The 24301-nt window shown below is 45.4% G+C and overlaps 1 protein-coding gene across 1 annotated transcript in view; it reads left to right on the top strand.

Moving 5' to 3' along the window:
• Positions 1-2242: 2242 nt before the first annotated feature.
• LOC144805790 (uncharacterized) overlaps positions 2243-24301 on the top strand; it is a 95614-nt gene continuing 73555 nt past the window's right edge. The window contains exons 1-2 of the mRNA XM_078672275.1: positions 2243-2378; positions 4940-5058. The gene's annotated coding sequence lies outside the window, so the exon portion shown is untranslated. The remainder of the gene's footprint in view (positions 2379-4939; positions 5059-24301) is intronic.

Genomic DNA, 24301 nt, shown 5'->3' with positions numbered 1-24301 from the left:
TCCTTTGCATGCTCCGAAAGATCTTCCGATGGATCCCCACCGAAACAAGGAAGACAGTCAACCAAGCACTCATCACCAGTCGTTTGGACTACGGAAATACCCTTTACGCCGGAACCACAGCCAAATTGCAGAAAAGACTTCAACGTATTCAGAACACCTCCGCTTGACTCATCCTAGACATACCCCGCCACAACCATATATCCGGTCACCTGAGAGACCTGCACTGGCTCCCAGTCAACAAAAGAATCACGTTCCGTCTCCTCACCCACGCACACAAGGCACTACACGACCTAGGTCCCAGATATCTCAACACTCGCCTGACCTTCTACACCCCCACCCGCCATCTTCGATCGTCCAACCAAGCCCTCGCCACGATTCCACGCATCCGGAAAGCCACCATGGGAGGAAGATCCTTCTCCTACCTGGCGGCCAAGACCTGGAACTCCCTCCCCACCCACCTCCGTCTCACACAGAACCACCTCTCCTTCAGAAAGCAACTCAAAACCTGGCTGTTCGATCAGTAGTGAACTCATCTTCCTTAAGCGCCTTGAGACCCTCCGGTGAGTAGCGCGCTATACAAATGTTTGACTTGACTTGACTTGAAAATGGCCGCCACTCACGACCTCCCCAACAACAAATAAAGTTTGCTGACTCCCAATGCCCCCAATTTGACTAAGCGGAGCACAGACACCCATGAGAGCACAATGGGGAACCCCTTGGAAAAAACTAATCGCTCTGGCCATCGCCCCGTCAGCAAGTCTGTACGCACGAAGAGCATTCTGACTTCAAAATGGCCAGGGGCACTCCTATTAGACGCATCGGAGAGTCGGATGGCCATAATTACAGACCCCGGTACGGGAAACACTTGGGGCACTGAATTTGTGGACCACAGACTCTCATGGATTTCTTTAATTTCCCTTCTGTCCTGCCCGCCATTTTGCTGCTGTTCTCGGCCGTCTTTCCTTTCCATTCCTTCGTCTTTTAACCTTTTCCCTCGTTTCCCCCTCGATGTTCCTCAAATGTTTCTTCCCTTTTCTGCCTTGCCTTCTCTCCTTACCCTTGATTCCCTCCCACCCTCCCTTGGTGTTGTGACCACAAGCCCCCCTACGACCCCACTTAAGGGACCTCTGCCTAAGAAATTCTACTATGTGTGTATACATATATATATATAGGGATAACTCTAATCACTAGTATATGCAGTAGACTGTTGTGCTCTCTTCCATTTCTATGTGACTCTTAGAGTATATCCATTCGTATCCCTTCCCTCTGTATATAGAGATAACTCTATTCACTAGTACATGCTGTAGACCTTTATACTATCTACCATTCTTATGTGACTCTTAGAGTATATCCACTTGTATCTCCTCCTTGTGTGACTTTACATCTTGTACATTTGCAATTTTTTCCGTGTGTAACCTTTTTGTAACGCATGTAATCCTAAGTCCTTATGTTTTTCAACTGGTGCTTATGTAAAGCGCTCTGACACCTTCGGGTAAAGTTCGCGCTATAGAAAATCGCATAAATAAATAAATAAATAAATATGTTAGTGACCTTTCATTTCAGTTGTTTCCCATTATTTTCAAAATTTGTTTAGAGGTTCTCATTGTTCAAAATATAGAAATTTCTGATATTTATTTCTTCCAATGCACTTCATTCGATGACTTCTCGTGCCCCGGTACAGGGGGCAGTGTCTGTCCTCAGCGCATGCTCAGCTGGTGATATAGGGCCCGAGACCAGCGTCTGTCCTCCGCGCATGCTCAGCTGTTGATATAAGGCCCGAGTGCGCCGTCTGTCCCCCGCGCATGCGCAGTGGTTCACCCAACAGACCCTCAGTAACCCTCCATCGGGTGCTGCGCAGTGGGATCGTAGTGTCAATACTCTGCGCATGCGCAGTTGTTAATCAAAAGACAATCTTCAACCCGCACTCGCAGTACTGTCTGTCCTCAGCGCATGCTCAGGTGGTTCATCCAAAAGACCCTCAGTAACCCTCGCTCGGGGGCTGCGCAGTGGGAACGAAATAGAAGAACACCGCGCATGCGCAGTTGTTAATCAGTAGCAATCGCCAGCTGTGATCAGTCCTCCGCGCATGCGCAGTTGTTAATCATTATGCAATCGCTGTCTATCCTCAGCGTATGCGCAGTTGTTAAGCATATGGAATCTTCACCAGTGTCAGTCTTGAGCGCATGCGCAGTTAATGCAAAGCCTCTACCCCGCGCTGATAGGTTGTTTGGCACAGGCGCCATTGACAGCTCCCTGGGTGTCCAGGTGGGTCTGGGACAAGGTGTCTCAGTTTCTAGTTCCTCAGGGGCCCCATGGCGGGTGTTTGAAGAGTGGATACTGTCAAACGGAATTTCAAAGCACCTGGCTTCTTGTTCCAGGTATAGTTGAGTGCATTCGGTCTTCTCATTTTTTCTGCTCAATGTAACAAAATGTTTACAATAGGAACTGATTCTAGTCTTATTTCTTACAGCTCGATCTTTCCACAAAGCAAATGGTGCAAGCACATTAGTTGTGAAGTGTTCACAGCTCTGGGGCCTATTTCCTTTAGGTGCTTAACTCTACAAGATGCTTACACTGCATAGTTATCAACATTATTTCGATTCTAATGGGAGAACTGAGAAAAGTAGTACATTCTACCTGGTCTTTTCTCACTGGTGCATTGCCCCAACCCAGAGAAAGATGTGTGTTCACGCCCTTGGATTTGTAAGCGCTGGACATGTGTATTGACCTGCCATTTGCACATTTGAGTCTAAATGACCAACCTGTGGCCTGCTGAGTTATGTGCCACCCTCTTTGTTTTATCAAAAATATATGTATTGCTTTAGCACGAAAATGCAAAAGGTGCACATGGAAAAGAGTTTGTTTTAAAAAGGCCGATATTGCTCATGGTAAATTGAAACTAGCATTTGCAATGCAATAGGTCTCGTATTTACCAGAGTTTCGTAAATGCGACACCTATTGCATTGCAAATGCCTGTTTGTAAAAACGCCCATGCAGCGCATTAACTTTAATGTTGGCCGGGCCCCTTTTCTTAGACGAGCCGTGTCTAAAGAAAGGGGTGAGTCGCCATTAAAGTGAAAGAGCAGTATGGGGCGCTTTTACAAAACAACAATTTACAATGCACTAGGTCTCGCATTTACACGAGTTTGAGCTATTAACATTACAAATAACAATGCCTTTTATTTTTGATTCGTTTTTAAAACATAAATAAAAGGCATTGTCATTTACAATACCAATAGCTTAAACTCGTGTAATTGCGAGACCTATTGCATTACAAATGCTTGTACATAGATTGGTAAACAGAAACAGGCTGTCTTTTACTCAATGCAAACATGGAATGGGAGACAGATGTATTGATACAAAAACAGTCACATACATCAACACAGCACCCATTTAACGTCACAGCTACACCTGCCAATATTTGGAATAGCGGTATTTCATTTATTTCTTTTACCAATCAAGTGGCATAACGTATGCAAAATGAAGCCGCATCTACTGTAGTTAAATGAAGTAAGCCATCCCTTTCCTCAGGGCAGGAAAACAATGCAGCAAAATAGAAATGCGCACATGCTGCTGCTGGTAACCTGCTGCTCGCGGGTGTCTCCGCTCCAGATACAAGCTTCCTAGGACCGGTTTCTGTCATTTCAGCCGTCTTCAGCCAGGCTTGCTCGAATCCAGTGGCATAGTGAGCAAGGGACTCACGTCCGAGCATACCCTGCCAACTTATGGCGAACAAAGCAGTACAAAAGGGGGTGGTGATGGACCGCTTTGTTCAGCTGAAATGCCAGAAAACGGTCCTAGGAAGCTTGTTTCCGGTCCAGGGAAGGCATGGCTTGGCAGTTCGGGCTGGGCTGTTCCCATGAGGCACAGGGTCAGACAGATTTGCATATGGCCATGTCTGAACTGGGGTGGCAGAGTGGGCTAAAGAACAGTTATGGATTAAATCCAGATCTGTTGACTGGGTGTGAGTGTTTGATTGGTTCAGATGCGCCGTCCATCACCACCCCCTTTTGTACCCATTTGAAACCAGGCCTTTTTTCCCTTTATTACGCCACTCCCTTCATGGTGACATCACTCTTTCCGCATGTGCTTCCAGGGTGAGCAATATTCCTCGCCCCGGCCAGCACATGCGCAGGAGGTCTCTGACCTTCTGTGCCCTCGTCATCGTCCGTCCCTTGACGAAAAAAGACAAAACAGTCAGAGTCAGACTGACTGAATTTAATTTGTGACACACGGGGCAGTGAGCAGTTCATTGATTTGACGCTGCTGCATTGCGTGCGTGTGGTACGTGTCTCTCTTGTCTTCCTCCCCGTCCCGACTCCCGAGGCTAGTGGGGCAACGGCCCATTCGCCCCTATGAACCAACCGCCACTGCTTATACCACGTGCAATTCATCCTCTCCAAAGCCAAGCCTCAAGAATTCCTGGGTGTGAAGGGCGGCTGATTCTGATTGGGTGCTTGATAGTTTTCCAGAAACTCATGTTCTTGATTTTTCATGTTTGTCAGTAGTTAATTAAACATGCCCAGGGGTTTTATCTCTTCAGTTGACAGAAGCTACAATAAAAGTTTCTTTGTCATTGCAAAAAAATATGAATGGCGAACGAGCCTCTGTCTGTCAAAGATTGGAAGGGCTGGGGAACTGTCATTCATCTCACTGCTAAGCAGGGCCATGTCATGCTTCATCCTCCGTCAGGCCTCTGATTTTGACCAACATCGCTTAGAAAACTGGGACGTTAGAGCCCATCCTTTTAATGAGAAAAACAAAACTACAAGTCCCATAAGCAATAGTGGTGGAAGGTGTCACGCATGACCTGGGACAACTTCCGATTCAGCACATCCAGTTAAATTTTTTAAGTATTTGACACAATATTGAATTTATAACCTTTGTTTTTTATGGTCATGAGTCACCAGGATACTAAAACGTGTCTTTTATTTTCAAGGTCAATTAAGTAATGGTCATCAGCTTGGAAGCTCAGTTAATTCTTCAGTATTTGTCATTGATCTCCATGTGTGGCTGGTTTGGGTCTGCCCCCTGCATCGTTCCCGATAACTCACACAGGTAAGGACCTTGTAGCAGCAACATGATACCCCCATACTCGTCTGTAAGAAGTGCGCTCCGAGGCAGGTATCCGATCATTTTTGTGAAACAAGCAAGCACCAATATCTGCTATGTACATTTGTTAAAATAAAACAAAATCAAGTCAATTCAAAATATACTTTATTTGGCATAAACGAATACCATAAAAGTACAGTGTTAAAAAACAATATCTCATACATTATAAAAACCATACTAAAAACCTGTTTAACATCAATACATAAAAGATAAATGATTTGGCACGGGGATCATCTTATAGAAATGACAAGGAGGTACCCGGTTAAAAATGTTTCATCCAAAGTATAGTGCAAATCAGAGCAAATATTGAACACACAGGACCATTATTCCTCCCCTCTACTGGTTCTGAGTTTCATCGCTAATCTTAGAAAATATACTACACAGGAAAGTGTTAAAGGCTCTACTGACAATTTACAGAAACAGTAGGACCACCTTAACTTGTTTGAACTTGGCCTTCCTTAAAATACCTTTTAAAAATAGTCACCTAGGGTAAGCGTAAAATGGGCATAGTAGGACCAAATGGAGCGTATCCTGTGGAGACCGTTGGTTGCAGCCACAGGAGCCCTTACTCTCCAAATGCTTTGTATACCCTGCTAGAACCGCCAAAGTATGGTGTAACAAATCTAGCCTGAAACGGGTCATGAGAAATCTGTCTTGAGGATTGTAAATAAGACTCAAATAAGGTTCCACGCCCAGGCACGACTTTGTTAACTGATGAGTTCTTACTGATGGCTTAGTCAGCTCTCTTGCTTCCCTATTTGACGTGGCTCTGTTTAAAAATTCTGACTTAATACAGCCCTTATCCTTAGATAGCAATTTGGTCGGGTAGGTAAAATATTCAACACAACCCATGGCTAACCGGTTTTCCTTGATGTGTCTACTCCAAGGAATATTGTAACTCCGTGCCCGTGCAATGCAGTCTGATATTATTTGTTGACTTAACGCCGCCTCTGGGTTTGTCCATACCTTAATCCAGCATGCGAGGGGCTTCCATTGCAGCCTATCGCACAGATGGGTTATACTCAGTTCCTCATGAACCACGTAGGAGGAAATGCTTTGTGGGACTTTCAGTACCCGCCTCAAATATTTGTTTCCTTCTATTTGTAACTTAAGCGGGTCTATAAAGCCCCAGACCTCACTCCCATATAAAACTTTGGCACAGCTTACAGAACTGTAGAGGTTCAGGATTTGTTCCGGAGACCATCGGCCTAGCCTTTTTGCAAAATTCATAGTTGCCCCTGTTGAGTTAATTAGTTTATTGCATTTCTCCTCCACAAGGGCTTTAAAACTATGGCGACTGTCGAACATGATCCCCTGATATGAAAATGACTTGACCTTTTCCAGTCCCTGTGTGCCTATTGTATACTTAGTTTTGTTGTATGGTCCTTCCCTACCTCCATAACATATGATTTGGTGAGGTTCGGAGACAAATCTAAGCTATCCATAAAATGGACAAAGCCATCTATGAGGCGCTGCAGTCCACGCGCAGTGCGGGCCAAGAGTACCGCGTCATCTGCATACAGTAACACCGGTATCCCTCTCCAACCTATCTGCGGGCAGTCCACCCCTAGAGCTACCAGCGCCTGGGTCAAACCATTTATATATAAAGTAAAGAGGAAGGGGGCCAAAATACATCCCTGCCTCACTCCCCTTGAGCATGGGACGTGGTCTGTGACTTTTCCCTCCTTATCATATCTGACCTGGGCAGAAGTATTCTGATGCAGTGTCCGTAATATATTTACCAGACCAGGGTCGACTCCCAAGGCCCCCAATAGTCCCCACAATTTCTTCCGATTTACTCGATCAAATGCCGCGGTGAGGTCCATGAAAGCCATGTACACCGTGCCCTCACTGGCTACGGTGTGCTTGGCTGCCAGGAGATATAAATTAAGGCATTGATCTGTGGTACCTAAACCCATACTGGGTATCCGTAATGATCTCATGTTACTCCGCCCAATCAATCAATCGGTTAAGAATGGCCCTACCTAGCACTTTCACGGTAACATCAATTAATGAGATAGGCCTATAGCATTGAGGGCTATTTCTGTCCCCTTTTTAAAATATGGGGACTATTGTGGCCGTAGACCAGGATATTGGCATCATTGTTTGCACTGCGGTATTCATTACTCTGGTGAGTATGGGCACCCAGAGTTCTTTCTGGCTTAAGAGTAGATCTGGTGGAATCCCATCAGGTCCTGGCGCCTTATTACGGGTTAGTCCCTCAATCCCCGCCTTTATTTCTCCCAAGGAAAAGGTAATCTGGGGTGGGTTCACACTTTCCAGTTCTCAATGATACCATGGTTATACAGGCCCTTGTAATGCTCAAGCCAGGTTTCTGGGAGGATGTGGCAGGCCAGCTTGCGTTTATTTGAATCCTGAAAGCATGGTTCATTAACAACTCTCCAAAAAGCAGTCAAGCCCTTTGTCTCGGCCGCTTCTCTCAAGTTTTCCTATACCTGGTTCTGCAATACGGTTCTGCTGCATCTTAGTGTTTTATTGTACCTAGCCCTGCAGCTTGAAACCTTCCCTCTGTCCCTAGTTACGCATTTCAGAGGCGATTTCAGATCCCACAAGGTGAGGGTGCAGTCATGATCGAACCACCTTGGTGCACTGTGTTCCTTGTTGATCTTCCTGCCCCTAAGTAAGCCATCTATTTGTTTGGCCGCTCCCTCAAATGCCTTGATCAGGTCTGCCCCCTCAACCTCCAAGTCCAAACACTTCCAAACGTTGGACTCGGCCTGTGTAAGTAAGATTCTGTAAAATGCCTCACTGTCCTTGTTGACCCACCTTAGTCTCCTACCTTGGTCAGTGGCTTTAATCAAACCTCTGGCCCCCCTACGTTGTGATAGAAGTACCGCATTTGGATCTATGATGCACGGGAGAAGCGGGTTATGGAGTGGTAGAAGAGGAGTAGTAGAGCGGTAGAGTGGTAGGATAGCAGTGGTAGAGGGGTAGTAGAGGGGTTGAGGTATAGTAGAGGGGTATACGAGGGGTAGAGGGGTAGGAGAGGGGTAGAAAAAGGGTAGAGGGGTAGAAGAGAGGTAGAGGGGTAGAAGAGGGGTAGAGGGTTAGAAGAGAGATAGAGTAGAGGTAGAGGGGTAGAAGGGTAGGAGAGAGGTAGAGGGGTAGAAGAGAGGTAGACTAGAGGTTGAGGGGTAGAGGAGAGGTAGTGCAGAGGTAGAGGAGGGGTAGAGGAGGGATAGAAGAGTAGAAAAGGGGTAGAGGGTTATTAGAGGGTTAGAGGGGTAGAAAGGGGTAGAGGGGTAGAAGAGGGGTAGAGCTGTAGAAGAGGGGTAGAAGGGAGTAGAAGGGTAGTAGAGGGGTAGACAAAGGGTAGCGGTGTAGAGGGGTATAAGAGGGATAGAGGTGTAGTGGGGTAGAAGGGTAGAAGAGAGGTCGAGGGATAGAAGAGAGGTAGAGTAGAGGTAGAGGGGTAGAAGAGAGGTAGAGGGGTAGATGGGTAGAAGGATAAAAGAGGGGTAGAGGTATAGTAGAGGGGTAGAAGAGAGTTAGAGGGGTAAAATAGAGGTAGAGTAGAGGTAGAGGGGTAGAAGAGAGGTTGAGGGGTAGAAGAGAGGTAGAGTAAATGTACAGGGGTAGAAGAGAGGTAGAGGGGTAGAAGAAAGGTAGAGTAGAGGTAGAGGGGTAGAAGAGAGGTAGAGGGGAGGTAGAGGGGTAATAGAGGGGTAGTAGGTTAGAGGGGTATTATGGTAGAGGGTAGTAGAGGGGTACAAGAGGTGTAGAGGGTTAGAAGAGGGAAATTAGAGGAGTAGAGGGGTAGAAGAGGGTTAGAGGGGTAGAAGAGGGTTAGAGGGGTAGAAGAGAGGTAGAGGGGTAGAAGAGAGGTAGAGTAGAGATAGAACGGTAGAGGAGAGGTAGAGGAGTAGAGGAGAGGTAGAGGGCTAGAAGAGAGGTAGAGGGATAGAAGAGTAGAAGAAAGGTAGAGGGGTAGAGGAGAGGTTGAGGGATAGAAGAGAGGTAGGGGGATAGAAGAGAGGTAGAAGAGAGGTAGAGTAGAGGTAGAGGGTAGAAGAGAGGTAGAGGTGTAGAGGAGAGGTAGCGGGATAGAAGAAAGGTAGAGGGATGAAGAGAGGTAGAGCGGTAGAAGAGAAGTAGAGGGGTAGAAGAGAGGTAGAGGGGTAGAAGAGAGGTAGAGTAGAGGTAGAGGGGTAGAGTAGAGGTAGAGGGGTAGAAGAGAGGTAGGGATATATAGTCAAATGAAAAGGAAGCTATCAACTTCAGGAATGTGAAAGAAAGCTCTCGTATTTTGAAAGCTGATGACCCATGAGGAGAGAGGAAAGCCAGATAGCTCCTCTGCTCGTGAGAGCACGCCCGAGAGCGTAACCGCAAGCTCTAGGCCACAGTGGTAGAATTTTCTGAAGCCCACTTACTAAAAGTCTTGCCAGTGGCTCAGGTGAGACCTAAAAAGGTCGCCTTCTGACCCAAGCACTACCTTTTTGCCAAATTTGGGGCAATTCCGTTCAGTAGTTTCGGCTGTAGCCTTGCACAAATTTTCCTATGGGAAATTGATTTTTTTACTCTTATTTTTTGATTTTCTCAAAAACTACTGTACGGATTTACACCATTTAAAAAAAGGTTGCATTCTGAACCAAGCTCTACCTTTTTGCCAAATTTCGGGTAATTCCGTTCAGCAGTTCGGGCTGTAGCTTGTCGCAAAATTTCCTATGGAAATTACCATGGAGAAAATGTGTTTTGGGACCCCGCTTATTTCTCAGCCCCTGCTTGACGAATCACCCCCAAACTTTTCGGATAGGAGCTGACCTGGATAGACTTATTTTTGCGAAAATTTCAGGAAGATTCGTCAAACGACGCCAAAGTTATTCGCAAATGAAAAAAGGTTTTGCCTATGGAAACTAGGTTCTAATTATAACGTACCTACTGGCGACCGCCAGTTGGTAATGTATATATGTATATAGGAGTAATGTCTACCGGCGGGTCCGAGCCGGGAGGATGCACCACTCCACAAAAGAGAAGGAGACCGCAGAGGCACCGGACAGTCCACTGCCTCTAATGCGGAGCAACAGTTTCCCCGTTAAATAACCGGCATAAGCATTCTGGAGACCCACTGGAGGGTTAAAAAAACACGGAATAAATCACGGCACATTTCCGAACCCATTGGAGGGTAAAAATTATAAAGGGAACTACAAAGACCAACCTGCACCGAGAGTGAACTGTGAACTTTCAAAAAGAAGCCCATTGGAGGGCATTAAAAAGGAAAAAATGTCGGAGTTTCCCTTTCCGGCAATGTGACCGCTTCCAAGCCCGTGAACAAGGAGATAGGCATCTCCGAAACGCGTTGGGCACTGCAAATTTACCGGGATGTGAAATGCCGGCATGCCTAATTAAAATTCAAGTTTGAAAGAACTGCTGCTGAGTGGCGTCTTCATGCACGGGCGTTTCTAGGAGTAATATATATATATATATATATATATATAAATATATATATAAATATATATATATATATATATATATATATATATATATATATATATATATATATATATATATATATATATATATATATATATATATATATACATACATATATATATATTACCTACTGGCAGTCGCCAGTAGGTAGTTATAGTTAGGTCCTATTTTCCATAGGAAATCCACAACATTCTATTTGGAATAACTTTGGTGCCGGTTGACGATTCTTTGCGAAATTTCCAAACTTGGTGGGGCGCTCTGGTACGCTCCTATCCTGAAAGTCTTGGGGTGATTCGTGAAGCGGGGTCTGAGAAAAATGGGGGGTCCCAAAACGTGTTTTCTCCATGCAATTTTCCATAGGTAACGTTCATCGCGGCTACAGCCCGAACGGTTGAACGGAATTACACCAAATTTGGCAAAGTTGTAGTCCTTGGTTCAGACTCATGCCTTTTGCTTATATGGTGTAAATCTATTCAGTAGTTTATGAGAAAATTTCAATCAAAAGTACATATATATCTATGGCCGCAGTGGATCCGTGCATCTGTAAATGGAGAATTTTGCGCTGGGTGCATGGATCCGCCGTAAAAAAAACATAAAAACGAAGCGCGGGGTCCTGTGCTTGTTTAAAAATTAGCTACGTGGGAAGGAGAAATCCCGGGGTCTAAAATATTGCATTTGAAGCGGGGGCCGAGAAAAAAGGAAGGTCCCATAACGTGTTTTCCTATGCCCATGACACCCAGCTCATCCTCTCTCTCACCAAGGACATTACACAATCAGACAACAGTACATCTACATTCACCAGTTGGGTTTTCAATAATTGGACAAAAATCTCACCTGTGTCTGGCACAAGTGCAATCTTATCTGGGAGCCTCCATCAACACTCTCAAAGCTCTAGCCACTCCCAATATAGCCAGGAGTCACAATATCCAGGCCACACTATTACAATTTCAACCCAACCAATCATTACCAGTCAGAGTCTTCATGCATCTGCTGGGAATGATGGCATCCTGCGTTGCAATCGTACCTCATGCAAGGCTTCACATGTGTCCTCTGCAACAATGTTTAGCGAGTCAGTGGAATCAATCACAGGGGGCCAGATGTACGACGTTATTTTGCATGCGCAAACGGGTTTGCAAGCCCATTTGCACATGCAAAATTGCTGTTGGCCATGTACAATTCCAAAATAGCGAGTCGCAGTTTATTTGCTATTTAGGAATTGAGAGTCTCAATTAGAAAGGGGCATTCCCTTCCTAATTGCGTTCGCAATGCTATGTGTGAATGTTTTGTGACCACAATTGCGGTCGCAAAACACTTGCAAATTACCACCCTCTTCAAGACGGTGGTAATGCAGTCACAATTTCGAAGGGGACCCCAGGGGACCCCTTCCACTTTGTGACTGTCTCTAAAAATATTTTTTACGGGCCGGCAGTGGTCCCAGGTACCACTGCCTTCCCTTAAAGAATGAAACTAAAACGTTTCATTGTTTTTTTTTTAATGCATCCCGTTTTCCTTTAAGAAAAACGGGCTGCATTTACAAAAAAAAGCTACTTTATTAAAAAGCAGTCCCAGACATGGTGGTCTGCTGAGCCCAGCAGGCCACCATCCCTGGTAGGGCTGGCATTCCCAAAGGGCTCGTAAATTGCGAGTAGATGTAGATGTAGATGTAGAGTCCATTTATAACGCGCTAGCAATCGCTCCAAGGAGCATCTCGGCGCCAATATGAGGACAACCAGATGAAAAAGTTGCCTTACTGCTAAGGAGACCATAGCCGGGATCACACTAGCGCTCTGGCCATTGGGTCTGGAAGATTGTAAATCCAGGTTTTCAATTGCTTGCGGAACTCAGACTCCTTGTCCAGTGCTCTTAATAGAGGGGGTAGGGCATTCCATGCTTTGGCCCCCAACACCGCTAGGGATTTGCCCCCGCGGGTTTTGAGTCTGAATCTAGGGATGGTCAAAAGATTGGCATTGGAGGATCTTAGTGCGCGATTTGGACAGTATTTTACAAATTTATTTCTTAGGTAAGTGGGGCCTGAATTATGCACAGCGCGAAAAGTGATAGTTAAAACTTTGTGGAGGACCCTTTTAGTTATAGGCAGCCAGTGTAGTGCATTGAGGGCTTTGGTTGCTGAGGATCTTCTTGGCCATTTCAGAACCAGCCTTGCAGCTGCATGCTGCACCATCTGGAGTTTATGAGTAACCATCTTATTGGTGCCAGCATACAGGCTATTGCAATAGTCAATGCGGGAGGTGACTAATGCAATCGTAACAGTTTTCCTTGCTTCGAGGGGCAGCAAGTCGAAGAACTTTCTAAGCATTTTTATTACCCCGAAACAAGTGCCTGCCACTTTTGACGCTTGATGTTTGAAGGATAGATCGGCGTCAAACTGTACCCCAAGGTTGCGAGCCGAGGAGGTAGTGTGGGGTGGAATTTCTGCCTTCTCAGGCCACCACAGTCTGGGGATGAAATCATTATTTGAGCCTATGGGCATGATCTCGGTCTTTCCTGTGTTACATTTCAGGTGGTTTTTCCGCATCCACTCAAAGGTGGCCGTTAAGCAGCACTTAAGCTTTTCCTCCCAGGCCTGGTTGTCTTTGTCCATGACCAGGATTAGTTGGGTATCGTCCGCATATGCTATTACATCTATGCCGTAGGACGATATCAGCTGAATCAGGGGTGCGGTGTAAACATTAAACAATGTCGGACTCAGACTGGAGCCCTGAGGTACTCCCGTTGACAGTGGCTTCTCGCAGGAACGGAATTCCCCCAGAGTCACCACTTGTCTCCTGTCACTAAGAAAGTTTTTTATCCACTCTAAGGCAATACCTTTAATGCCAGATGTTATTAATCGGTCTATTAAGATGGCATGTGAGACCGTGTCGAAGGCCGCCGACAGATCTAATAGTATCAGGACGGCCTTCTTGCCTTGGTCTAGAGCTGAGCGGATAGTTTCCGTAGTGAACAGGAGAGCCGATTCGGTGGAATGCTGAGTTCTGAAGCCAGCCTGATTGGGGTGCCATACTTCATTATTTTCCAAGAAAAGTGTCAGCTGTTTGTTAACTGTGGACTCAGTGATTTTACACAGAGCTGGAAGTAATGAGATCGGACGTAGATTGGATAGTGTGGAGGGGTCAGGAAGTTGTTTTTTTTGTAAAGGTTTTACAGCTGCCAATTTCCACTCGGGGGGGACATAGGCGGTGGACAGAGAGTTGTTAACGATAACATTTATGTCCGGGTTGACAATATCCGCAATAAGATGTAGGAGTGCTATAGGACATGGATCAAATGGTGATCCTGATTTGGTTGCCAGGATGGCCTTTTTTGTCTCTTCCAGGCTGATTGTGCGGAAAGCTGTAAGCTGGGTGACTTCCAGCCTAGTAGTTTCGTCCTCACATATTTGATCAAAGCTGGGAGCCTCAAAGTCTTTCGTCAGACCCTTAACCTTTTCCTCAAAAAAGTCTGCGATGGAGTTGCAAAGCATTTGAGAGGGGGGGATGTCCTGTGTTAGACATTTGGGTTTACTAAAATCTTTTACAATATTAAAAATCGCCTTCTGTTTACAGTTGGCTGTTGCTATGGCTGACGTGAAATACTTTGTTTTTGCCTGTTTGATTAAGGCATGATACGCTTTCTTGGTCTTTTTGTATTTGCTGCGTTCTGTGCTGAGGTAGTTCTTACGCCATCTACGTTCAGCCCGTCTTAGTTCCCCCTGTTTATTTTTGAGCTCTAGGTCAAACCAAGGGGCAGATCTCTTCTTATTCCCGGGTTTGAGCTTACGTCTTCCCTGTCCGGTCATATTTTTTAGTTCTGTCATCCATTCCCTAAAGGTATTTAGGTTTGGGGGTCCGGGTAACTTAGTTCTACACTCTCTGGCTATTGGTATTAATTCTGGATGCTTCATGGTGGCCTTCCAATCCTCGTGTCTGGCCTGGTTGCTTTTGCAAGTATTCTTTTTGTTGGCATTAGTCTCTGGTGTAATCGAAAAAGGCATTAATACATGATCAGTCCATATTTGGGGTTTCAGCTGGTCTATTGTTAAGGTGTCTAAGTTGGTAGCAATACAATCAATCGTGTGTCCCGCCGCGTGAGTGGCTGGAGTATCACATATTTTAAGACCCAATACTTCCAAGGTTTCTCTGAAGGAGGCAGTAGGTGCCTCAATTATAGACTCAAGATGAATATTCACATCCCCCAACAAGGTGAAGTTTGAATATCTGAGTATCAGTGGGCTTAGTGCTTCTCCCACACTTCCTAAAAGGTCAGTGCTAGTGCCGGGAGGGCGATAAATTAATGCCCCAGAGAAAGAGAAGTTGTCATGAATTTTAATACTAAAGGCCATCCCTTCCGCCCCTTTTGAATCATGGAGTTCCGTCATGACACACCCAAAGATATCTCTGTGTATGATAGCCACTCCCCCTCCCCGTTGCTCGTTGCCTCTGTCAACCCTCTGGATACCATACCCTAAAGGTAGGGCCTGTACCAGATCAGGAGTGCACCAGGGTTTGAGCCAAGTCTCTGTAATAAAAAGACAATCTAGGTTGTCGTCTATGAGGAGGTCATATATGTGCTGGGCGTGTCTTGGTAAAGATCGAGCGTTTATTAAGCCCGCTTTTAAGAAATGGGTGGGGGGGGGTATGTGTTGCAAGGGCGGATACCTGAGACCATGAAAATGCGACATGGCATTTATGACAGCTCACCGGACCTATCCAGTCCGAAGGGTCTAGGTTGTGGTAGTCACAGTCGTGGTCTGGTTGTAGGGTTAATAGTTGTTGCCTGCTGTAAGTGTCTTTACTGATCCCAGCAGAGTCCTTAGCCCTTTGCCCGGCCCGTGCGCGGACGGGCGCAGACGGGCAGGACTCTGGCTTGACTCCGGCGCGAGTCCGGCGCGTCCGCTGATCGCGTCCGCTGCGCGGAGTCATGGCTGTCTATTTTTATAGCGGTGACTCTCGCCCCTAAGGAAGGCTCGCCCTACCTAAGATGGCCGCCGCAATACTTCTACCCTTGCCAGCAGGTAAAAAACAGCCCTGAAATCGGCTGTAGTGTCTGGAGGAGGCAGCGCTCTGTAGGAAGAGTGCACCCAGTCAATTTAGAAGGTCAGAGTTTTAAAATAATGTTTCTGCCCGAAAATCGGCCGAAACACCACAGCGTCGCGCTAAATCAGCGCGCTGGTGCAGGGGGGAGAGGACACAAAGGGCAAGTAAAAAGCAATGAACAAATGTATTTTAAAAAGATAGCAAGAGAGAAAGAATGACCGCCCGGCTCAAGCCTCAGGCGATATTAGCAGTAATGGTAAGCCAAAGTCCTTCTTTCCTCTTTATAGCGGTGACTCTCGCCCCTAAGGAAGGCTCGCCCTACCTAAGATGGCCGCCGCAATACTTCTACCCTTGCCAGCAGGTAAAAAACAGCCCTGAAATCGGCTGTAGTGTCTGGAGGAGGCAGCGCTCTGTAGGAAGAGTGCACCCAGTCAATTTAGAAGGTCAGAGTTTTAAAATAATGTTTCTGCCCGAAAATCGGCCGAAACACCACAGCGTCGCGCTAAATCAGCGCGCTGGTGCAGGGGGGAGAGGACACAAAGGGCAAGTAAAAAGCAATGAACAAATGTATTTTAAAAAGATAGCAAGAGAGAAAGAATGACCGCCCGGCTCAAGCCTCAGGCGATATTAGCAGTAATGGTAAGCCAAAGTCCTTCTTTCCTCTTTATAGCGGTGACTCTCGCCCCTAAGGAAGGCTCGCCCTACCTAAGATGGCCGCCGCAATAGTTCTACCCTTGCCAGCAGGTAAAAAACAGCCCTGAAATCGGCTGTAGTGTCTGGAGGAGGCAGCGCTCTGTAGGAAGAGTGCACCCAGTCAATTTAGAAGGTCAGAGTTTTAAAATAATGTTTCTGCCCGAAAATCGGCCGAAACACCACAGCGTCGCGCTAAATCAGCGCGCTGGTGCAGGGGGGAGAGGACACAAAGGGCAAGTAAAAAGCAATGAACAAATGTATTTTAAAAAGATAGCAAGAGAGAAAGAATGACCGCCCGGCTCAAGCCTCAGGCGATATTAGCAGTAATAGTATTAATATTAATGAGCCTCACAATTTGCGAGCCCATTGGGAATTGCAAATCAGTGTAATAACAACTACTGTACACTTCATTTAGCGCCTCACAATTTGTGACTCACAATGAGTCGCAAATTGCGAGGCGCAAAATGAAAGGGTCGTACATCTGGCCCAGGGTCTATTAACCGATCTAGTGTTCGTAGACCGCCGCAACCATCGCTCGCTGCAGTGGTGGAACCCTCAAAACTTAGCAAAAGGGCAGCCTTTCATAGACCCACAGATACATCGTTAACCGGTTGGGGTGCCCATCTTCAACATTACAAAGTCCAGGGGCTGCCGTCGGACAAGCACAAACGTTTCCACATCAACTACCTGGAACTTCTAGCAGTGTTCCTCAGCTTTTCTCACCCAACTTGTAGACAAGACAGTCTTAGTTCACACTGACAACATGACAGAAATGTACTACCTACAGAAACATGGAAGGACTCACTCTTTCCAGCTGTCGTGCCTTGCACAAAGCATTTGGGATTGGGCGATTCACCAGAAAATCTATCTCCTAGCAGAACACCTCCCAGGAGAAGACCATCAGATTGCAGACCTGCTCAGCAGACACATGCAGCAAGTCCACAAGTGGGAAATTCATCCCCAAGTTCTTCTTCCCTACATTCAAAAATGAGGTTTTCCACAGATAGATCTGTTTGCCACAGTGCACAACGCAAAATGCCCAAACTCTGCATCCAGGTTCCCACACCCAGCATCCAAGGGCAATGCCCTATGGACGATTTGGTCAGGGACATTTGCTTACGCTTTTCCGCCTCTCCTGCTAATTCCATTTATATTTCGGAAGCTCAGACAAATGTCCCTCATTGATCTTAATAGCCCCCACATGTTCTCGTCAACCTTGGTACTCTCATCCTTAGAACTCTCAGTGGTTCCACATCAAAAGCTACATCTCACATCTTGTCTCCTCACTCAGAGCTATGGAGAAATCAGACATCCAATTCCCAGAGAACTCAACCTAGCGATTTGGCTCCTGAAGTCATAGAGTTTGGTTATTTACAACTACCATCAGACTGTATGAATATTCCCAAGGAAGCTAGAAAGCCGACTACTAGAGCATGTTATGCTGCAAATGGAAACATTTTGTTGCCTATTGTAACAACAACAATATCAATCATCTTGATGCGTTTGTGCAGAACATCATTTGTTATCTGTTGCATTTACAGCAATGTGGATTCACTTACACGTCCATTTGTTTACACCTGGGAGCCGTAGCTGCACACTTGCAAAATAGACAACACATATCTCTCTTCAGAGTACCAGTGATTAAAGTCTTCATGGAAGGATTAAAAAGGGTTATACTGCCAAGTATTCCCCCTGCACCTGAGTGGAACTTAAACATAGTCCTTACAAGGCTAATGGGCCCGCCTTTTGAACCAATGCACAAATGTGAGTTACAATTCCTATCATGGAAAGTTACTTTCCCCATAACGATAACCTCACTAAGGAGAGTTGATGAACTTCAGGCATTAACTATACAAGAGCCTTTCTTTCAACTTCACAAAGATCGAGTGGTACTACAACTAATCCTAAATTTCTCCTTAAAGTAGTTTCTGCTTAGGGGTAATTCTTGTGCGATATCAAATTAAAATAATATAACATTAGCATTTTCATTATTTCAATTCAATTTAAATTCTTTATTCGGCACTTAAAAAGACACCATAAAAGTACATAAGCAATTGCATTTAAAAATATTTAAAAAACACATTAAAATAGTTAAAAAGCTAAAAAGGCGTTGCATTCATTTCAAAAGGGTTTCTGAAATAAGTCTCTGGTTATGGGTCATTACAATCAATTGCTTCTCTTGAGTTCCTCATTGCCACCTTGATAAAACTTATTATGGAGAACAGTGTATGAGCGTCTGGAGCTTCCTGCAAAAACATTAGGGCTGCTTTCGCCTGTCTAAATTTGGCTTCTTTCAGAATCCCTACTAAAAACGTACGTCTGGGGACTGAGTAAAAAGGGCATAGCAGTACAAAGTGAAGGGTATCCTGCGGAGACCTACCGTTGCAGCCGCAGGTACCCTTCAACTCCAATGATAGGGTAAAACCAGAGGGGACAGAGAGTAGATGATGTAGCATATTAAGTCTGAAACGAGTCATATAAAATCTATCCTGTGCCTTGTACATCACAGCGAGGTATGGTTCCATTCCATATGTCTTTTTCAATGAGCTATAGGACAGGACTGTAGGTTTACGCTTTTCAGCGACAGCCCTATTCGTAAGTGTCCATTCAGTGAAAAGTTTTTTGACCATTGTCTTATTCTGGGTATTTAAGGTTTCCGGTGCAGTGAAGAAGTTTTTACAGCCGATTGCCTCCAAGGACTCTTTTACATACTTCATCCAGGGGATGTGACCCCCTCTGTCACGGTTCAGGCAGTCTTGATAATTTGCCTGCTGAGGCCCGCCTCTGGGTTAGTCCAGATTTTAATCCAAGCCAAAAGCGGCCTAATCTTTATTCGGTCTTCGATGTAGGGCTCTCCCAGTTCTTCATGTGTAATATAAGATGGAGTACTCTGTGGCACTTTCAAAATCCTTTTAAAAAACCTTTTTTCCTCCACCTGAATCTGGTGCAAATGTTTGTTTGTAAAACCACACACTCCTGACCCGTAGGCTGCTTTAGCGCAACATATTGACCTATACAAGTTGACCACTTGCCCCGGCGACCATCTGCCCAGTCTTCTCCCATAGCCCATTATGGCCCCTGATGACGCCACCAATTTAGCTGCATGTTTTTCCATCAGGGATTTGAAGTCTAATTGCTCATCAAATAACACGCCTAAATAGGAAAAAGACTGGACCTGGCCTATTTTATGAGAGCCTATCTTATATACAAATTTCCTTTTTAGGTCTCGTAGCGATACAGCGCGTAAGCGCTGTCTTCGGCGAGACCTATTGTTACTGACTCTGCTTCCCAGGAGACAGCACCTGGCCGCGCTCATCTCGCAAAAGGCGATCGGCGCAGGCCACGCGCGCGCGAATGCGCTCGCCGTGGCTGTCTCCTGGGAAGCGCATACATACACAGGCACACTTCCCCCTGCACGCATGCGCACACACAGACACACACACGAGCGCACATACACGCACGCACACATACAGAGACCCCCGTCGCGCGCACACACACACACGCTCCCCCGTCGCACACACACACATGCTCGCACACACAAGCGCACCGCCCCCCGTCCCACTTACCTCCAGTCCGGTGTTCTGTAGGCTCCGCCCGAGGGAGAGCCCCGCGTCACCGTGAATTATGTCCACCTTCCAGCGCGTGGACACCGAGAACGAGGCTGACGTCACAGCTCCCCGCCCCCTCCTCCGCCGCCGGCGGCGGACGACGCAGACTGCCATTTGAGCCGTGAAACCCCTTGTTATTACAGCAAGGCTCATGTGACACTTCTGTCTTTATATTTATTAAGATAATGTTTTCATTTGGGATTACAAATCCAGGGTATATTAAAATATATTTGAGCGAGATTTCTGGAAAGCCTGCAAGGTACTACAAGGAACAAAGTCCTGCCCTAAAGCCTAAAGAATTGGCTTGGTAGTTTGGTTTGCCCTGTTCCCATGATACACTGGGCCAGGGACAGACTAATTTGCATACAGCCAGGTTCTGAGCTGGGATGGTGCAGTCAGCTAAAAAACGGTGTTGGATTAAGCCCTGATCTCTTGACTAGGTGAGAGTATTCTGCTTAATTCAGAAACTCTGTCCATCACCACCCCCTGTTGTTTAATTATTTTGTCCACCATAAGCGTGGAAGGGTATACTCAGACGCGAGTCCCTTGCTCATTGCACCATCAGGATTCAAGCAAGCCGGGCCGAAGACGGCTGAAATGCCAGAAACCGGTCCCCGGTAGCTTGTTTCCTTCCCAGTTAAAGAATTGGCTTGGTAGTTTGGTTTGCCCTGTTCCCATGATACATTGGGCCAGGGACAGACTAATTTGCATATAGCCAGGTTCTGAGCTGGGATGGTGCATTGAGCTAAAAAACGGTGTTGGATTAAGCCCTGATCCCTTGACTGGGTGAGAGTATTCTGCTTAATTCAGAAACTCTGTCCATCACCACCCCCTGTTTTTTAATTATAATAATAATAATAAAGATCTTTATTCGGCTTATTCACAATGGAAAAACCATAAAAGAGACAAGTAATATCGTACATTACGAAATTGCATATTAAAAAAATACACACATTGCATAGCATTTCATATAAAATTCATTTCACAGATAAAAAGGAGTTAATCAAAATATGCAGGAAACCGCTCAAAGTGGGCTTGATGAGGATTTTTAGAGATTCTTTCTATGTTTCATGATACATTTAAAAAAATTACTAACAAAATAACAGACATTTTCCGTCTCCAGCATTTGGAGTCTTAAGAGGGCGGGTCTGCATTGTCTCAACCCCCAAGTTCTTAATATCGGTAGTAGCCAGGTCTTTCTGTGGGCTTGATGGAATTTACAAAGCAGAATCACATGCAGGTTAGACTGTGTTGATAAGCCATCACATGGGCAAGGCGGGAGTGTGGCATTCCAACAGTTTTGTAACGGAAAGGTAACCATTCTAAAAAAGGTGTTTAGCCTGAATCTTGTAATTAACATTCTTTCGTAAGTTGATGTTTGGAGTGCCAAGTACGGGTGAATGTCATAGGCTAGTTGAATCATGTTCGCATGTATAACTGCCGTTTTTGATGAGTTGGATGCAAGTCTTAAGGATTCCAGATGTCTTAATGCTTTCTGTTTAAGATCTTTTTTAGAAATGTCTGTTATGGATACTGGATCCAGGTAATAGTTCTTAGAACCTAGGTCATTAAAAAAATTTCTAACATATAAGAGCCACTTTATTTTTAAGGAATTGTCCAGGTTCATTGAATCGGCAATGATGGATTGAGTCAGTGCGTTTTTATCTGATTTCCAGATACGGCGCCACAACATCAGTGGTTCTATTTTAATTAGGTCCTCTATGTAGGGTATGCCTAGTTCTAAGTGCATTGCATAAATTGAGGTACCTTTGGGAGTGGCTAATAGAAATCTCAAAAAGGCATTTTCTGCCTTCTGGATAGAGCTGGTATCAGTGTAGCCCCAAACTCCCGCGCCATATGTTGCGATTGCCTGGCATTTAGCATTATAAATCTTTAGTAGCTCCACTGGTGGCCTTTTACCTAGTCTCTGGGAAAAGGTTGTTAGGGCGGCAATTGATCTCTTAAATAAATGTGCCCTTGTGTTCACTGCTGGCTTCCAAGTTAATTGGTCGTCTATCATAACCCCCAAATAGGGATATTGAGGGGTTGCTTCAAGCTTTTGGTTATTGAGCTGTATGGGTTTTATTCTTTTCTGACCCCTACCAGCCGTCATTACAAACGTTTTCTTCACGTTCACCATTAGATCTAAATTGCCCATGAAGGTCGTGTACCTACTCACTGATTTCTGGAGTTCACGAGGAGTTCGCGCAAGGATAACAGCGTCATCCGCGTAGAGCAGGGCTGGAATCAGGCGTCGGTTTATGCGTGGGAGGTCCTGAGCCCCCCTCAACATCTCCCCCTCCAGACCATTGGTATAGAGTGAGAAGAGGAAGGGGGCCAGGACGCATCCCTGCCTGACTCCACGCCCTACACTAAACAGAGACGTCAGCTCTCCGTTTAGGCCAAAACGCACTCTGGCCGATGCCCCGGTATAGAGCTCTCTTAGGAAGTCCAAAAGGGGAAGATCTACTCCCAATTGGGCTAGGACCTTCCACAGCTTTGCGTGCGAGACGCAGTCAAAAGCTGCGGATAGGTCGACAAAGACCATGTAGATCTTAGTTGGGATGGCCTGGGTGTATTTGCCCATTATTAGGGTAAGGTTAAGAACCTGCTCTAGTGTGCCAAAGCCCTCGCGAAAGCCGAATTGGATGTCAGAGATAATGCCTTGGTCCTCACTCCACTGCTGCAGACGCTCTAGAATGACTCTCCCCACTACTTTCCCAAGCGAATCCAGCAGTGAGATTGGCCGGTAACATTTTGCATCTTGGCGGTCCCCCTTTTTGAAAATGGGGACCATTATTGATTTAGTCCATGAGCTTAGGATTCCCTCATTTGCGGCCGCTGTACAGACTCTCGTTAGAATGGGGGCCCAGAGATCTAGATTGCTTTTGAAGAAGTCCACTGGGACCCCATCGGGACCTGGTGCCTTGCCTGGTTTACTGTTCTGCAAAGCCTCCAAGAGATCTGGGATGTCAAAAGGAACCAGAATGGGGTACTGGGCCTTTAGGGGTGATGGGTCTGTTGGTGAAGTATTTTTGAAGATCTCTGCGAAGTGAGTAACCCATGTGTTTTCATCAATGGCGACTTCTATTTTTGGGATACCAGTTTCTGAGAGATATGGAGTTCTAACTGTGCGCCAAAAAAGCTCACTATTTTTTGAGACTGCACCTTTATGGAGGTCGTCCCAAAGTTTTTGCTTAAGTTGGGCAGTTCTCAGTTTTCGTTCCCCTATATATTGGCGCCTTAAAAGTTGGATCTGGGCTGCGTTTCGCGGTTTGTTGTGGAGTGCTGATTTCAGTTTTGTTAATGCAGCTGTACAATTATGATTAAACCATTTCTGTTTTGTGGAACGGTTTGGTTTGGGTTTTGAAGTAAGTAGGTCCTTTGTAGAATCTAAGATTAGTTTAAAGTTTATTAGGACTTCCTTGTGACTTGATGCAAGGTCTAGGCATTTTACAATATTTGGATAGGTCCGAGTTATTAATTTTTTTGTTATATCAGTAGGATTAATTTTTGCCCATTTAATTGTGAATCCATTATGTTTACCGACCTCAATTTTATTCTGTGTGAGGGTGGTCGCTATATCTAATTTATGGGAGGAGCTAGATGGCATATATAACTTGATCGTTAAGGCTGAGTGATCACTGAGAGGATTAGCAATGACCCCGAAATCCTTAACTTTGTTCATCAGGCTTGGGGAAAGGAATATAAAATCTACTGTAGTTTGATGGCCTCTGCCCACGTAAGTCGGACTGAATTTGTTAGGGTCTGCATCATGATGGTTAACAATATGCAGATCCAAATCCGAAAGGACAGCGTTAATGGAGTTTCCCAATTTGTTGTGTGCAAAGTGCGCCAATGGGGCGCCGAATTCATCCACTATCCCACAACACAGGGGGTTAGTCATTGTACAGGGATGGAGGTTGAAATCTCCTCCCCAAATTAAGTGGGTTGCCTCTTTGCCAGATCTCCAGTGGTAAAATTGTTTTAATTTATCATGTAGGCTTGTGAGGATAGTTATGAAGTTTTCTTCCGAGAGATTATTATATACATTAGTCAAAATGATTGTTTCTTTATTCTCAAGGGTTAATGAGAGAATTTGATGGTTAGCGTCCTGGGAGAGTGTGACCACTTTGTTAAGTGATAGGGTGTTTGCAATATAGATTATTAACCCTCCTTTCGGTCTTCCCATTAGGCTGGTTAATGCTGGTACAAAGTGGGTTTTATAGCCTTGTAGATGTAGTTCTTCTAATAACCATGTCTCTTGGAGACATATTATTTGATATGGTTTTAGGAACTTTTGCGCAGATCCATCCTCGATTTTACTTCGAAGGCCTGCGGTGTTCCAATAGAGTATTGTAATTGGAAAGAGGTCGTCATTTAGTTGTTCTGTTGGGGTTATGG

This window comes from Lissotriton helveticus (genome assembly GCF_964261635.1).
Source record: "Lissotriton helveticus chromosome 1_1 unlocalized genomic scaffold, aLisHel1.1 SUPER_1_unloc_25, whole genome shotgun sequence".
Taxonomy (NCBI): domain Eukaryota; kingdom Metazoa; phylum Chordata; class Amphibia; order Caudata; family Salamandridae; genus Lissotriton; species Lissotriton helveticus.
This window is presented reverse-complemented; position numbering and strand designations above follow the sequence as displayed.